Genomic DNA, 16,543 nt, shown 5'->3' on the forward strand with positions numbered 1-16,543 from the left:
GGCTGAGATCAGAAATGAGATAGTCTATTGTATAAAGACACTTCTAGAAAGGCAAGAAAGAGAATGTGGAAATAATTGCCTTTGACAAGCCTACTTCTAACTGATTTCCAGCCCAGCAATGTGGTATTATAGAATAGTTCAAATGACAGTGCTTACTGTATCAAAACTAAAATATTAAAACGATTAGCCCACTATTTGATTTGATGTTTATTCATCAGGATTATCAAAGAGGAATGAAAAATGTTCAAGTAAATGCTTCTAACAGCTTCCAGATTTTTGTCATTCTATCAGAAATGTATTCCTGCCAACAAAGTAATCCATTTTCATTTCTTTTTTTAATTTAGCTTTTTGAATTTATACATATTTTTTCACAGCGTATTGACAAGGAATGTTGGCAGAAGAAAGAATCCAGTTCCTGCTTATTTATTTCTTCGTTCTGTAGAATGTGAGAGAGTGCTTCTCTCTATTCCTTAAAGCATGAGGTACAGGAAGAGAATCTCTGCCCCCTGGGCCCTTTCCTATAGCCTTTGAGTGTTGAAACCCGCGTTGCAGGAGGGGATTATTTTCTCATGCTGAGTTTCACAAACACCACGGAACTCCTCTATTTCCTCCTGGACCCACATCAAACCCTAGCCGAAGCCTTTTCCATGCCGTAAACATTTGCCGGGCGGCATTTGCATGCCACCCATGACCCGAACGGCTGTCTGCTCCTCACAGAAGCAGAGGCGGGAAGAGAGGTTCACGTGTGTGATTCATAGAGGGCCACAGAATAGTCTCAACTCCTCTGAGGCTTTTTTTCCTTCTCAAATCTACCCTAACTCCATAGACTTTATATTCTGTCATGAGCCAACAGAAATAAATGCATGACATGATGAAGGCTGAATCGAAAAGGAAGCCTCCCACACTTGTTCACGATTGGTGGGAGAATAAACTGGTATATCCTTTCTTGAGGGCAATTTTGTAATATACACCCAAAGCCCTTAAAAATAGCATATATTAGCCAGAGAGTCTCACTTCCAGGAATATATCCAGAGGAGATCATCAGACAGTTGAAAAGATGGATCTTTCAGGACATTCATTCTAAGGTCATTTATAATAACAAAATAGAAATAGTCAACTGAATTCCCAACAATAAAACTTCTTAAATAAATGGCACTCCTGGAAAGGATAGTGTGTAGCCAAGTAAACGCTTGACGCAGATCTATTTATCTTGACATTGTAAAGATGCCCATAATACGCCATCAAATTTTTAAAATTATTAAATAGTCTGTTGCCATTAGAGATTTTATTTATTTTTTTTTAAGGTGCAGGCATTACATTTATTTATTTATTTATTTGCACCTGTTTCCTTCACTTCTTTTTTTTTTAATAATAATTTTTTATTATATTTTGTTAGTCACCTGTATGGCCATTAGAGATTTTAAATTATATAAAGATAATGTAATTATATAGAAAAAGATTTAAAAGGCTATTTGTAACAAAATTTGTGTGTATGAAAACATGGTTATTATTAGGTACTGGGATTATGAATTTTTATTTTTTCTTAATTTTTATAACAGAAATACATTCTGTGATGAGAAAAGTGGCAGGTATTTCTGTTTGGAAGAAAAATAGCTGGGAAAAAAATAGGAGTGATTGCCTTTTCTGATTGCCAGCGACAGCAGTCCCTTTCCTAGCAGCTGAGACAGAGACAGCTCATCGGGTTCTGCTACTTCCTGTCAATAAGATAGCTCTGGGAAGACTTCGTAATGGTCAGACCACAAGCAACAAGCCCCAAAGGACATGGAGTTGGAAAAAAAATCTGGATTAGCGAATGGCCTCTGAGGGGTTTGGAGTATTTGTGCCTATTCCAAAAGCTCTTGCTTAGAGCTAGAGGTCCTTAGTGTGTGTAGGGTGGTATGGGGGTGACGAGCTTCCTGGGTGAACAAATGGCATCTTAGAGGGCTTCAGAGGGGCCATCAGGCCCTCGGGAGTATGTGCTTTTCCTTACAGAGCCTTAAGCTCCTTCCCCATGGGACTTCACTGCGCTCACGCTACATGTGCACACAGTGCACGCATAGCTTTTCAGTCGTCACCTGTGTATAACACTAAAGGGAGGTGATAATGACATCGTTCCTGTGTCTATGTTAGATACAGGACTATAAAACAGACTGATCATTTTTCTTGCATAAAAGTCCTTTGCACGCATCAAAACAGATTAGTGATTATTTCAAAGCCACTTAATCAAACATAAGGTTAAAATAAGTAGTTTTTTTAGCTATTTTACTTATGTTGATGTATTTTATGCTAACATTGTTTCAGAGATAACTGTAAAACTTTAGGTAGGAAAGTTAGTAATATTCCTATAAAAGCAATTAATTACCTTTCAAAACATTTGAAGAGGCATCCCATAGAGTCTACTTAGTCATGTTATAAGAGTCATATTCAGTCTAGAAATATCAAACTCACTTTTTCTTTTCTGAAGGTAAAGTTCATGAAAAAATGAGTCTGTTCCAAAAAAATTAACTTGACAACTTTTTTTGTCTTCAGAGATATAAAACTTAATGGTCTTAGATACAAGTATTTGTATAGCATTTTATAGTTTAGGATTAAATAATACTTTTCATTCCTCACCACGTATCATAAAACCAATATAGGGTTGAAACACGAAAACACCAATATTTGGCTAAAACAACCAGCAAAATCGTAACCATAACGTTCTGGCAGCATAAGTCAGTGTTTGTGTTAGAAGGATGTTTGAAGGGACACATAATGTAGCCAGAACTACTTTTGGATACAATAATATACTTTATACTCCATTCATAACCTGTCATTTTAACTACTTCTAAACCCGAAAAGAAGCCAGCCTGTTTTATAACCTCAGTCTCAAGTGTGAGTATTTGGGACGAGGGGGCAAGAGTAGGGACATGGCTCGTCCTATAATTGAGATTATTTCTATATCATCTAGAAGACAGAGTAACACCTCCCATTACAGGAAAGAGATTTGAATGTGACTTTACGTCGGTAATGGGCATTTCAAAATGACATCCACTCTGCCTACAAAAGTAAACAGAACCATGCCTCGGGAAGTGTGACCTAAAGCAAATTGCACAGTGAGGTTTTCACAAGCCCTTCCTCGCACCGGCAGTAACAACAGCCTCTCCCTACCTTTTCCCGGACACACACATACCCACCTGTCACAGAGCGGTAGATGGGGCCTTCTCCCAATCCATCAGTTATGGTTCTGAATAGGAAGAAATAATTAGGTTGTATTGATAATCTTCTCATCAACAGACATTCTTTACAGTAAAGTTTATTTCTACTCAGTATATTCTGTGCTGGAACCATAGAGTCGTTTACTATACCTGTAACTCACTGTGCCGTCCCTATCTGTAATGAGATTTCAGGGTGGCTCGCAGACAACTGGGTGTATTAAGTTGTGTGAAATCATGTCCCTGGAACCAAGAAACCGGACAGAAGACCAGCTTTCAGTTTCAAGTCCCCAGATCTTCTCTCTCAGTTTTGTTGTTGCTGCTGCTGCTGCTGTTTTTTTAACAAAGCACTTCACATTATTCCAGCATCAGGTTTTTCTTGGAGTTCAGTAAGTATCTGGTTCAAAGTAAATTAATTCTCAAGCACTCAGGGTCAGCTCTGGACGGGGAAGCCAGCTGCATCGGCTCCAGCTTCTGTCTGTCTTGAGGAATGACAGAGAAGCCCCTTGTTGTGTGGTTCATCTTCGGCCCAGAGCAGAGGGAAGATGATCCGGACCCGCAGGTCTTCCCAAGCACCTGCGGTCACAGGGTGTGCGAGGCCACCGGTGCCAGACCTCTCACCATTGCCAGGAGCAAATCTGTTGGTAAGACTTGGGGCCCTGTGGAATTCGGTGTGGCCACCCTGGGCAGCAAATATCACTGGGACTGGGCCCAGAACCTTACACGGATGCTCTTCCGAGACTGACAAGAGGACTTATGTCACACGGATAGAAGAAGAAACATCAGAGGTCTCCATATCACTTTGCCATTTTACAAACCTCAAAATTTCACCAGCCTTGCCTAGTCGTTTATGGAAATTTGGGAGAAAAGATAACATTCACAAAATATTACTCAAAAAAATGCTTTTTAAAAAGCACCTGGGTGGCTCTGTCGGTTAAGCGTCCGACTCGTGATTTCTGCTCAGGTCGTGATCTCAGGGTCATGAGATGGAGCCCAGCCTCTGGCTCTGTGCTCAGTGGGTATCCTGCTGGAGTTTCTCTCGCTCTGTCCCTCCCCCTGCTCTCTCTCACTCTGTCTCTAAAATAAATAAATACATCTTTTTAAAAAAAATTTTTTTAAATATCTGCTCATGTATTTGCCCTTGCTGAAAATCCTGCGTGAGTTTCCCAGCACACTGAACTGCTTACTTTGGCCAAGCTCATTCCTGCGCTGGGTTGTGGCCTTTGCTGTGGGTCCCTGTGCTTTGAGCGTTTACAGGCCACCCTTCCGTAGGCATTGCTCCTGAGTCAATCAAGTTTGCTTAAATGTCTCCTCTTCACAAAGTCCTTCCATGACTACCTGATCTAAAATTACCCGGAAAGTCATCCCCTCTTACTTTGCTTCTCACAAGCTTAAACATCGTTCATTGCATTTATTCAGTCTAGTTTTTTTTTTTTTTTCCACACTAAAATGTCAGCTCCATGACGGCAGATTCTTTGCCTCTCTTGCTCATGTCTATATCGTCAGTGCCGGGAACATAATCAGCTTTACTCCACAAATCTGTGCTGAATGAATGATGCCCGTAGTTAGGTACATGGGTATGTTACTTGGCTCTATTCAGAAAATATAAAATGGTTGTTCTTTGTTCTCTCAGACTTTGTGGACAAATGCCAGTATTTCTGATATTGGCTGAATGGTGAACACTTCAGTGAGTTATCTAGGGCTTAGGTTTCCAAAGTACTTTCACCACCAAGAGGAGATCAGAATCTGTTCAGTTTGAAAGTAACCATGGTTTGGTTTTACTACTGGAAGAATAATTAATTGGAAGTTTCAAGTGAATATTCTAATTGAATAGAAATCTTTTCAATTTCTTACTGATGAAAATCATTCTAGTCTACTTCATATTTGAAAGATTAATGATTTGGGAACCTAAAGCTGTGGGCTCTGATCTGGTTCCGGGTGAACTTAAGCAATGCATCAAAACGCTGCATGTCTCCTCTCGTCGATAAACTAGGAGATGGAACTAAATGATCTCTCAGATATCGCTGGAGTATGCGGAACTCAGTAGAGAATTTCCTCATTCTCGGACAAGGCAGGGTATGGCTAGGACTTTAGAGGCACTCATATGAATATTCATCGTTGTGGTCTAATTCTAGAAATTGGGCTGAACATAATGCCAATGATAGGAAATAACTCATAGGACTCTTTTACTTTGCCTTAGCGAAGCTCTAATAGTTATCTTTAATTTTATGTCTCTCTCTCTACAAAATTCCATTAATTGCTATCATTCTAATAATATGATCTAAATCAGTGGTTCTCATTTGGAAGCTATTTTGGCCCCCAAGGGGCATTTGGCAATACCTGGGGACATTTTTTTTTTTAATGTTTTATTTGAGAGAGAAAGAAAGAGAGTACAAGCGTGATGGGGAGGGGAAGAGGGAGAGAAAGAATTGATGGGGAGGGGCAGAGGGAGAGGGAGAGAGAAAATCTTAAGCAGATTCCCTGCTGAGTGGGGAGCCCAACATGGGGTTCATTCTCACAACCCTGAAATCACGACCTGAGCTGAAATCAACAGTCTGCTCCTTAACTGACTGAGCCACCCCGGCACTCCACCTGGGGACATTTTTGATTGTCACAAATTGGGGAGGTGAATGGCATCTAGTTGGTGGGGGCCAGGGATCCTGTTAAGCATCGTACAGTGCATAGCACAGCCTACCACCACAGCACATTATCCAGCCCCAAATGTCAAGAGTACCGTGGTAGAGAAACTGAACTGAATAAAAACACTGTGATATTTGTATTCTTCTCATTTGTACTTTTCCTATATGTAGAGGGTCAAATAAAATTTCCAGTACCTAAGGTATCCATTTAAATGAAACTAAAAAATAATGTGGAATTAAATAATCAAGGAGGACCAAAAAGCAAGCAAACAAAAGGAAAAAACTGTCATATGTGGACACCCTCTTTCAAGCTGTTGGAACATGCATTGGATAGCTATTGTACAATGATACAGATAAAATTCTGCTGCTTTCCCTGCTGGCCTCTTAGTTCTCTCTCTAAAATGTCCCTTAACCATGTCTGCGTTATAGCCTGAAAACTAGCCTAAATTTGCTCCTGGCATCCGTGGTTAGTAAATACATAGTAAAGAGTACAAACACTTGAGTTGTGAAAACCAACGACCTTTCAACACACGACTCCAGTGGACACAGTTGAAGGACTAATTTTTATCGCTAATTTTTAAAATCATTTCCTGTATATCATCAGCTGTGTTACCAGGAATAAATGAAACGGTCACAGCCCAGGCTGCACGTGCCCATCTCCGCTGGGCTGAGCCCGAGTCTTCTCAGCATTTCTTTCCCAACCAATCTGTTTGCAGGCATTCATTTCCTCAAACTTCCTCATGCTTGTCCCCTGTTCTTGTGACATAAATTTGTCTTTGTCAGTCTCAGCTGAAATATGCAAACCTCTTGCTGATGTCATCTGGGAAATAGATGACCTTGCGCTAAATATATATACTGCATGGCTTTGCAAACTGTCAATCTTCAGATTTAGGACTTAGTTTTGGCATGTTGGGCTCGTCAGTTTCACAATTTAAAAAGGAAGTGTTTCCAGGACAGCAACCCTGCCTTCTGATGAGCACATGATATTTTTTCCATTTTAGCGAAGATTTGACTTCATTTTATACGTTTGAAAATTCACAAGTAACAAAGCACGAAAATCTGCCACTGTTTTGTATCCTTTCAGAGCAGATTTTCGCTTGTCTCTATTCTAAGCATAGATCTTTTTTTAAGTCGGTCCAGGTAGATAGATGATAGCTTGATTGTCTTCAGGAGAATTCAAATTTATGTGAAAACATAGGCAAAATGCGTAAGTCAAAACAGAACACATTTGCTCATCATGTAGGAATGCTTTCTAAAGTTGGAATGAATGTCATATTTTTTTCTTTGTATTTTTGCCTTAATTTTTTTCTTACTGTTTTCTACCTTAGTTCTACCTAAACTTTCTAAGCTCTTAAATTTTTTTTTTTTTACTTCAGGTAACATGGCAATATAAGCTCTCCAGAATGTCACAGATGTTGTCCTATTTGGTGTTAAAATGTAATGATGATGGTCAAAACTGAACCCTGTTAATTTAAAAAGCAAACTTTACTGATAGAATGAAGATTGAAGAAATAGATTGAGCATATTAGAATTGACTGACAACCAAGAATTGGTTGTGCTAACAACACTGAGGTGGGTACATGTATTTAAAAAAGGCCATTGAGCCAACTTGATATTAATATATAAAATACGTTAGAGGTTAAAAGAAGTTAGGATATCCTGGTTTACTCCCTTGGAAATTTTTTTTAATCAAGGAATTCCTACTGGGTGTCTATGTTAGGCTAAACAGTATGCTGATCCCTGCGGATAGAGGAAGGAATCAGGCATTTCTGAAACTTCTGAGCCTCTCAGGGTAGATATTCAGCATGAAGCTGCCTTAGGACTAAAGGTGATAAGACAGAAGCATGGACTGAGTTCATTGTGATCAAAGAAGCAGTCAGGTCTTCTCCCGGGCAGTCAAATGCTAGAGAAGTATGACTAGGAAGTAATATGGACATATATAGAAAGTCATTTCATGTATAAAAAAATTAAAAGTATATAATATATACATATTAATTATAGATATGAAACATGTTCTTAAGCCTATGCACAGAGTTCTGAGGTTTAGTGGGTCATTTTTATCCTTGTAAAGGTGCCTGCAACTTTTAAGTTTTAATTACCAGTGAGAAAGCAAGCCACTCATATTCCCTTTAATCATTTCTTTGTCCTTAAAATAATCCTTTCTTACATATACTCTAAGGTGGAGAGGAAATAGAACTAACTTTTTGAGAGGCACTGTGCTCTGAGCTTTATACATTTTTGCCAAGTCCTTCAATTCTTTCTTCAGTTTTGTGATTTAAAAAAAATACTTATAGAAATTAGGAAACTGAGGGATGGAAGGGTTACATAATATATGCAAGAAAGAGGAGTCTGATGGACTCTGAAGGCTACTATTATATATCATATATATATGATATATATGTGTCAGATTTATAATATCAAACTTAAAATAAGGATTTAAAATAAAGATTAGTTTTCCTAAGACGAAAACTTCATTAACGATAATTTTTAAGGATTCAGAAACTAATTTTCTGTGTATGTCATTATAAGTCACATTTAGTTCGAGCTCTTTTTATGAGCTCTGTGCGTATGATCTTCACTTGTCATAAGTCCATAGGTACAAACAACCTATCCTATAATTTATTTAATATTTTTAGTTAATGTTGACTTGGAGTTTAACATAAATAAATTTATTTTGAAAGAAATCTTGATAAATATGGATTCCTTGCCATAGTTACAAAATAAAAGTAGCAGTCAAATACATTACTTTTTTTTTTCCTGAATATCCTTTCCTGTGCTACCTAAAGCCATATCAGATTCCGCTACCGGAGCTATGCCTGCAACATTTGCATGCTAGAATTCTGGAAGCAAGTTCCTCTCAACATGGGTAATCAAATCAGCTCTTAGCACCGCGCCTCTGCTGTTTATTCTTACTATGTTCTCTACAAATAGGCTTTTTTTTTTTAGACTATAAAACAGACGATTTCTCAGGACAGATAATTTGGATATAACTTTACATGTGTCATGGCAACTTTATTTATTTGATTTATTTAGGGTCCTGGTAAATAAATCAAAATATAAATCCACGAAGGCATCCACTAAGAATCGGCCCTGAGGTAGGTTGTAAAGCTAGCAACTTGTCTTTGTGAGTCCCCCACACCAAGTACCTGTTTGCTTTTATCACCCTGATTCTCAACTCAGGCTATGTTTTCCCTTTACATGTGTGCTCCCTGCTCTCTTGATCTCCTAGGGATCTGTTTTGCTTTTCGTAGCCTTCAGGAAAGAATGTGAAACTCATTCACACTAAGCTGAGAAGAGTGTAAAGGTTTGTGTCTCCCAGGGATTACTGCCTTCACAGGAAGGAGGAAAGTCAGTGGTTAAAAATCAAGTGGGGGGGGCGGTAATCAGAAGGGGGAATGAAACATGAGAAACTATGGACTATGAGAAGCAAACTGAAGACTTCAGAGGGGAGGGGGTGGGGGAATGGGATAGACTGGTGATGGGTAGTAAGGAGGGCACGTATTGCACTGGGTGTTATACGCAACTAATGAAGCATCGAACTTTGCATTGGAATCCGGGGATGTACTGTATGGTGACTAACATAATATAATAATAAAATATAAAAAAAAAAAATCAAGTGCAGTAAGCTTGGGTCTGAGTCCTGCCCCTCGGCAACCACCCTCCACACCATCAGCCCCAGACACTTGACAGCTACGCGATACTGAGCAAGGTCAATCACTTCTCTAATCTTCTTTCCTTCTTGACGAAGAAGGAATGATATTTCCTTCCTCATAGATTTGTTATGAGACCTTAATGAGGTAATGTAAAGTGCTTAACATAGTGCCTGGCTCCAAGTGTGAACTTTAGAAACAATAACTGATATTATTATGCTACCGTTTCCACCCAAGAGGAAACTTCGGCCCTACGCCTCAGTAAAATTCAGAACATTCTGTAAACTACAGGCGGAGCCTCATAGCATTATGTTGTTTAGCAAGTGTTTGTTTACAACCAGCTTTGTAATTTGTCAAGATATTACTTTATTTCCTGAAAAAAGTGACACGATTAACAGAAATGACTCAACCAAGTTGCAGGAGCACTAATCAGAAGAGAAGCACTTTGAATCTGTTTTACTCAAGCAGCGGAGTCCTGAAACAAGTTTAAAAACAAAAAGTCATTCTTCCCCCACCTCAAACCATCTCTGCCCAACATTGGTCTTCAAGTTTGGCTGTAGAAAAATGCCTTGCTTTCTGCTTTCTCTTCTGCTTTCCTATAAGGGCTGAGAGCACCGTTCCAATTATTTCTTATGGTACATGTAGTTAAAAAGGTTATTGTGACGGATGTGGCTGAGCTAAAGCTTTGCTCCTACTCTGCTTCAGTTCAGTTCTGGGAGTACAACCCTGAGGATCTGGGAAATTTGCAAGAGGTTAGCTTTGTTCTTGAAGAGGAATGGAGAAAAAGGTTGTGATCTGTGTGTGACGTGCATTATTTCCTGAATGAGAAGGTGTTTATTCAGATTCCTTCCAGGAGGTTCTGTTCCAGGGTTATCAACTGAGAAAATCATCTCGAACGGTTGTTGCTCTTGTTTGGAGGGATTTCCCCTCCCCCTCCCCTTCCCCTGGGTGAACTCTTTTGAAAGCACCTGCTGGGTGACATGGGAGAGAAGGTCATGAGAAAGTCAACAATGTGACAGCCATTTCCCGAGCCATCCTGATCTTATCCTAGAAGATGGATCACATTCTCCAGCTGAACTTGTTATAAATAGCAGTTAGCAGGAGCTGATAGGACTAAGAAGACATATCAGACTTAGCATAGGATTGGCAGTTTGGATCTGTCCCATGGGCTCTGTCCAAAAGCTGGTTCCTATCTTGGACATGAGTGGATTCAAATACTATCGCACCCCCTCACCCCCATCTCTAGACTATCTTTTGCTTCCTCAACCAGCCAAGATTCTTTTAAGCTCAATTTTTTTTAATGTTATATTAGTCACCATACAGTACATCCCTGGTTTTTGATGTAAAGTTCCATGATTCATTATTTGCGTATAACACCTAGTACTCCTTGCAATACGTGCCCTCCTTAATACCCATCACCGGGCTAAGCCATCCCTCCACCTCTCTCCCCTCTAAAACCCTTAGTTTGTTTCCTGGGGTCCATAGTCTCTCATGGTTTGTCTCCCCCTCTGATTCCTCCCCCTTCATTTTTCCCTTCCTTCTCCTAATGTCCTCCACATATGAGTGAAACCATATGATAATTGTCTTTCTCTGCTTGACTTACTTCACTTAGCGTAATCTCCTCCAGTTCCATCCATGTCGATGCAAGTTGTGGGTAATCATCCTTTCTGATGGCTGAGTAATAGTCCATTGTATATATGGACCACATCTTCTTTATCCATTCATCTGTTGAAGGGCATCTCAGCTCCTTTCACAGTTTGGTTATTGTGGACATTGCTGCTATGACATTGGGGTGCATGTGCCCCTTCTTTTCACTACCTCTGTAACTTTGGAGTAAATACTTTCTATAGTTTGTATTGCAGAAAACAATAGATCAAATAGGTTTTATATTAATACAGTTTTTCAAATTATACTCAACCTTATTCGACATAGCCCCCATGTAGTGTGCAGCCTTTGTTGACTGACCCCACCTATTTGAGATTCACTGGCTCAGATGTTTTAGACTGGCCTCAGGGATATGATTCTTTCATTCTATAGAAGAGCAGAAGGCCAAGTTTGTTTAAGAGAATGGTTTCCATTCCAGGTTCATCATAAAAGGATCTGAATACTCAGGATGAAAAGTAAACCCATCTGCAGTTTTTTTATGGTCATCCTAACATTTCCTGTCAATGCAGAGAACTACCAGCCATCACAAATGTGTGAATCAGCATAGACCAAAAGTTTCCATCTGAAAAATCCACCAGGTATTAGTTTCCAGAAAATGTTAAGAGATTGTTTTTAAGATAGTATTTGATAATGTAGACACGATTATTTCTTCCTTCAGTTTTGGGCCTGAAGAACATCTCTAATGTTTAGCTAATAGAAGTATTAGAATTTTGCAGAAATTGGAGAAGGTGTGGCTAAATCTCATTTGACAAGAATTTTTGAACACATACCATGTGCTATGTTTTGTTCAGAAAAGCAAAATATCTTGCTTCCTTCGAGATTCATCTCAGTGGAGAACTTCTTAACTAAGGAAAATAAAGACTGAGAAGAATCCTGATGTCCTTGCTGATAATACTTTTAAAAGTGTAATCATTGCTGTGTGGTTATAAGAATCTTTTATTTTATTGGAAATAGATATAAATTTACTGGAATGAGCTTCATTTATATTAAAATCCTATTAGAGCTTTAGTACCTGGGAAATATCTCTGAGACTTGGTTTCATCATCTAAAAATAGATGAACTCTGAGCTTCCTTCTAGCTCTATTACTTTAGAGCCTTTATTATGTATTTCTAAAATTTATAGACCAAAGTGGATTATTTGACCAGAAAATACCTGTTATTCCTCTAAAAGCTACACATGCATACATATTGTGACATGTTATAGTCAGGGAAGTCCTAGTTGTGAAGTCTTGTTCTTATTCCTGTCATAGGGCTGCTGAGGTACGTCAGTGCAGTTGTCACTGACATGCAGATGTGGAGCCCCCACCACGTACGTGGCATTTCAGTAGAGGCAGGTTCAGGTTACGGCAGTGAGGAGGGCAAAGGCGTGCCTGGGTCTGAGACCTTCCAACACTGCTGCCCTTTCTTAGAAGAGCGGGGTTCGCCCCCAGCCCTGCCAGTGCAGGATGGTGAGGGAGACCCCACCCTGTGACCTTATCAGCTGCCTTCAACCTGGGAGAATGGTTATTCCCAGTCCCATTGTTCCGCACTTCCTGCTCCTACTGGCTCGCTCTGACTCACCAAACATGAAATCATAGCTAAGGAAGCTTCAAAGGGACCATGGAAAGCCCTAGACACACACAGTTTAAATGATAAAACGGTGTCGACCACTAGCCTGTAAACAAGATCATGTGTTCATCACGACAGCTGCCCTGTGTAAAGACCTACCCTCCAAATAAAGCTGGGATTCCTTAGGCTGCTTCCTAAAGCCTTCCCGACCTAGACGCACCCGCTTGTGCCATCTGCACAAGCACGATGCTCCAACAGCCCCGCGTTCCTTACAGTTCTCTGTATGCGAGAAGCTTGTTTCTAACTTTCCCTTTGAAATTGCACTATTATATGCCTCGCATGCCTTCTTCTTCTCCACCTTCTGCCTGACAAGCCTTCTCCTCCCATGAGACCAGCTGAAATGCCACGTGCTCTGTGAAGCTTTTCTGATAACCCTGGATGATAGTCATGCCGTCTCTCCTACTAGCTGTCCACACTTCCACCCTAACCTCTGTGGTAATTCTTGGTTGACACGTTTCTCTCTGCTACCAGATTTCAGGCTCCTTAAGGGATTGCCTTTTGTTTTATTTATCTCTGGATCTCTGAGGCTCAAAGTTTGTCAAGTCATGGCTCCTGCCTCAAAGCAGAGACCTCTTTAGTAAGAGTGTGTGTACTGGAGTGAAGGATGGGGTAGTGGACTTGAGCAGCCACTTCGAGCCCCACTGGAGAGGTTTAGGGAGCCCCCGTCTGCATACAATTAGTGAGAGATGCCAAGAAGCAGATCCCATTTCGTCGCTCTTCCCATTAATGGTGCTCATAAAAATTAAATAATATAGAAGGAGTGGAACTTAATACTTTCACACTATGTATTTTGTTTCTCTGATACATGTGGGAGGAGGAATTGGGGTGGCAGAATCATCAGATAAGCTGAGGGGTCTCCCAGGCCCATTTGAGAGGGCACAGGTGTTTAATCTTCCAATAGGCCACGACTGCAGTTATAAATTAAAACACAAAGCAAAACAAAAGCCTAGGTCTTCCTCATTCACTTAGTCTAGCTCCAGAGTCAGACAAGAATGTATGGGCAAAAAATTAGAATAATTCCTGTCTAATGATCCACAGGTACCTTTTCAGACTTGGCAGAACTTCAGTGGAAAAGGTGAGGAGGAAGGGAAGGTATAGTATTTAAAGTAATGAATACTGGTTGCTGTAACAAGCACCCCCTAAATCTCAACGGCATAACATAGATTGCTGTTTCCTCTCACATCAAGGAGGGAGAAGTGGGGAGCTCTGCTCCAGGTGAATGTCAGCTAGCAGCACGTGACTGTTGAGAGGAAAGGTTTTAGACAACAGGCCTGGAAATGTTGCCTATAGGTTTCCTCACATTCCTTTGCCCATGAAGCAATACAAAGGCCCCCTCCATCAGCAATGGGGAGGGGGGATGGTTTAGCTATTTATAAAAAGAGGAGAACCCAGAATTCTCTCACAGAGGAAAGTACAAAGTCAGGGAGAACAAGGGAAGGGGAAAACCAAAAATCAAAGTAAATGGTGAAGTTGGCAAACCACTCAGGGAGAAGGTTGCCCTCTCTGTATCTCTTACACAAAGTACCCTTTACCTTAGACGATCACCCAGCTGAAGACTGGAATCTGTATAAACATGCAGCGTATAGATAGAGGTGTTCTGTTTCAGATGTGTGTGGGAATGTGTGTGGTGTGTTGTGTGGGTACGCATATGGCGTAGTTGGGGTCCAGAGTGTGAAAAACGACAGGAAATAGTGAAATGCATGTATTAAAATACACTTACATCAGCCGTACGCTTTTAGCAAACCTTCATTTCTTGTTATATTCAAGTTATTTGGGCCTTGTACTACAAACACTTCCCATACAAGCCTTTTTTCTTTCATGGCCTTTAGTTTTGGACGCACACTATTTCTTCTGTCTCTTCCAGTCAGAAAAAGTAGTGATTAATTCTCACCTGTTTTCACCCATCTCTCCACCTTCTTCCCCTTCTCTTTCAGCCAACTGCTACTATTTTTAAAAGATCTTAGCAACTTGTACTTATTTCTGCCCTAGCCCTTACTGAATGATAATTGTTTCTCTTGTTTACCTTGCTGAACCATGAGTTTCCTGAAGGCCAGCTCTTCTCGCACGCCAGTGCCTCACAGAGCTCCAGGCTTACAAGTTAATGTGACCGTATACATTACAGAGCAGACAGAGAAATTTCTGAGCAGAAGGGTGAAGTACTAATAATTATGTGAGACGGCAGGTGTAAATGCAGGCTATCCCTGGAAAACAGGGACATTGAAGCTCTATAATTAAGTGTGTATGAGAATATAACCTCTCCTCTGGCATCCTTTTTTTGTCTGGCGTTACTTTATCCATCATCTCCGTGACTTAGAGCCATGCCTGTCAGGTTGTCCACACATGATAAGGACTTGTTGAATAGTTGAAGGACTGAGAGAAGACAAAATCTGTGGCAATTCTACAAGCTGCTGGTCTTGCTCAAGGAGAGAGCCTTGTCTAAAGCCCTTTGACCAGTTGTCTTCTCACTTTTCCATCCAGTACGTTCCTTCAACAACTTCATCTAACAATGTTGGTGGACCTCCCACAGCATCTCTCCGTAACTCTGCTAGCACCTGAAGTTTCCCTAATGGTACAACATGACACAAATCCATGATCGTTAAAAATAGGAAACTAACCTTCCGCAGAGACTGAACTATTTTGATTCAGGGGTTTTTCCAGTGATTCATTAACATCACGGTAGATCTGAGCCCTCAGCCCAAGAGCCTTCTTGAAACTGTCCTAGACTTAGACTTGGTTACGTGGCAGGAGGAGTGGGGGGCAGAATGCTTCTCTCTGTCCCACTTTGCTGTCACCCAGAAGCAGCTGCTGCTAGGGAGGAATGACAAGGTGAGGGATGTTTGAGGCCCTTACAATCAGCGGAAGCCGGGGGGTGGTGGAGCTCGGAAGGACTGCGTTGAATTCACTGAGTCATCATCACCCAAAAGGATTGAACATCAGAAGTGAGAGATTGTGCATTTGGGGAACAGGTGATGATGAGGGTGAAGGGACACAATTTTAGAATCTTTTGGAAGCATCATGGAGGAATTTGGGGAAGCAGCTCTGGAATCGTAGCTGGGACTCGTTCTGAAGTCAAGGTCAGTAAGATCCCAGAAGCCCAGGCTATGGGCCCCAGCAGGAAACCCCTCCTGAGAAGCACACGTCCTCCTCTTTCTGGGCAGCTCGTGAGGCGGAAGCGCGATCCTCCGTGCCCTAATTAGCGCTCCTGGTTTGACGAGGGTGGCTCCCGCTCGGAGGTTTCCTTTCTGTGTTGTTTTACAGGAGATTTCACGGGAAAGGACCACAAATTCAGTTCCTCTCAATTTTGTTGAAGAATGTCAGCAAATTACAATTGTTCGGAATCAAAATTTCATAAGCTTGGCTGTAGAATATTTATGATGCAAAAACAATTGCAGCGGGCTTTGCTGTACCGCTTTATTGACACAGCCTTCCTGTCCCCACATCTTGCTTCCTCTCAGGAAAGTGGGACGTGTTGGATGATTTCCCAGCTTCTATTTGGAGAGGAAGTCTACAGGTTTTCCACCATCCAGCCCCCGCCAATCTGCACTCGCTGAGCAACACCTGCAACCAAAGGCTAGGCCCGTTCTCTTTTGTGCATTTGCAGCTATCAAAATAAATGAGCCATCTTGGATGGGAAAATTACATCTTTTTTCAGAGTAACCTCACTCTCCACGTGTGCACAAGGAGGCATACGCCCTGATGTTATGAACACTGCCTGTGACTAGAATTACAATCAGGCATTTTGCATTCAAAACCAATGTCAATAATTGTCTCAAAAGAAAGAGCTTTTAAA

At 40.8% G+C, this 16,543-nt stretch overlaps 1 long non-coding RNA gene across 1 annotated transcript; it reads left to right on the forward strand.

The window, feature by feature from the left end:
* The first annotated feature begins 7,274 nt into the window (after positions 1 to 7,274).
* Positions 7,275 to 11,840, forward strand: LOC117801391. The gene is made up of 3 exons (XR_004623882.1): positions 7,275 to 7,402; positions 8,864 to 8,925; positions 11,564 to 11,840. It is a non-coding gene; the product is annotated as an uncharacterized LOC117801391 (long non-coding RNA).
* Positions 11,841 to 16,543: the final 4,703 nt, after the last annotated feature.

This window comes from Ailuropoda melanoleuca, chromosome 3 (assembly GCF_002007445.2).
Source record: "Ailuropoda melanoleuca isolate Jingjing chromosome 3, ASM200744v2, whole genome shotgun sequence".
Lineage (NCBI taxonomy): Eukaryota > Metazoa > Chordata > Mammalia > Carnivora > Ursidae > Ailuropoda > Ailuropoda melanoleuca.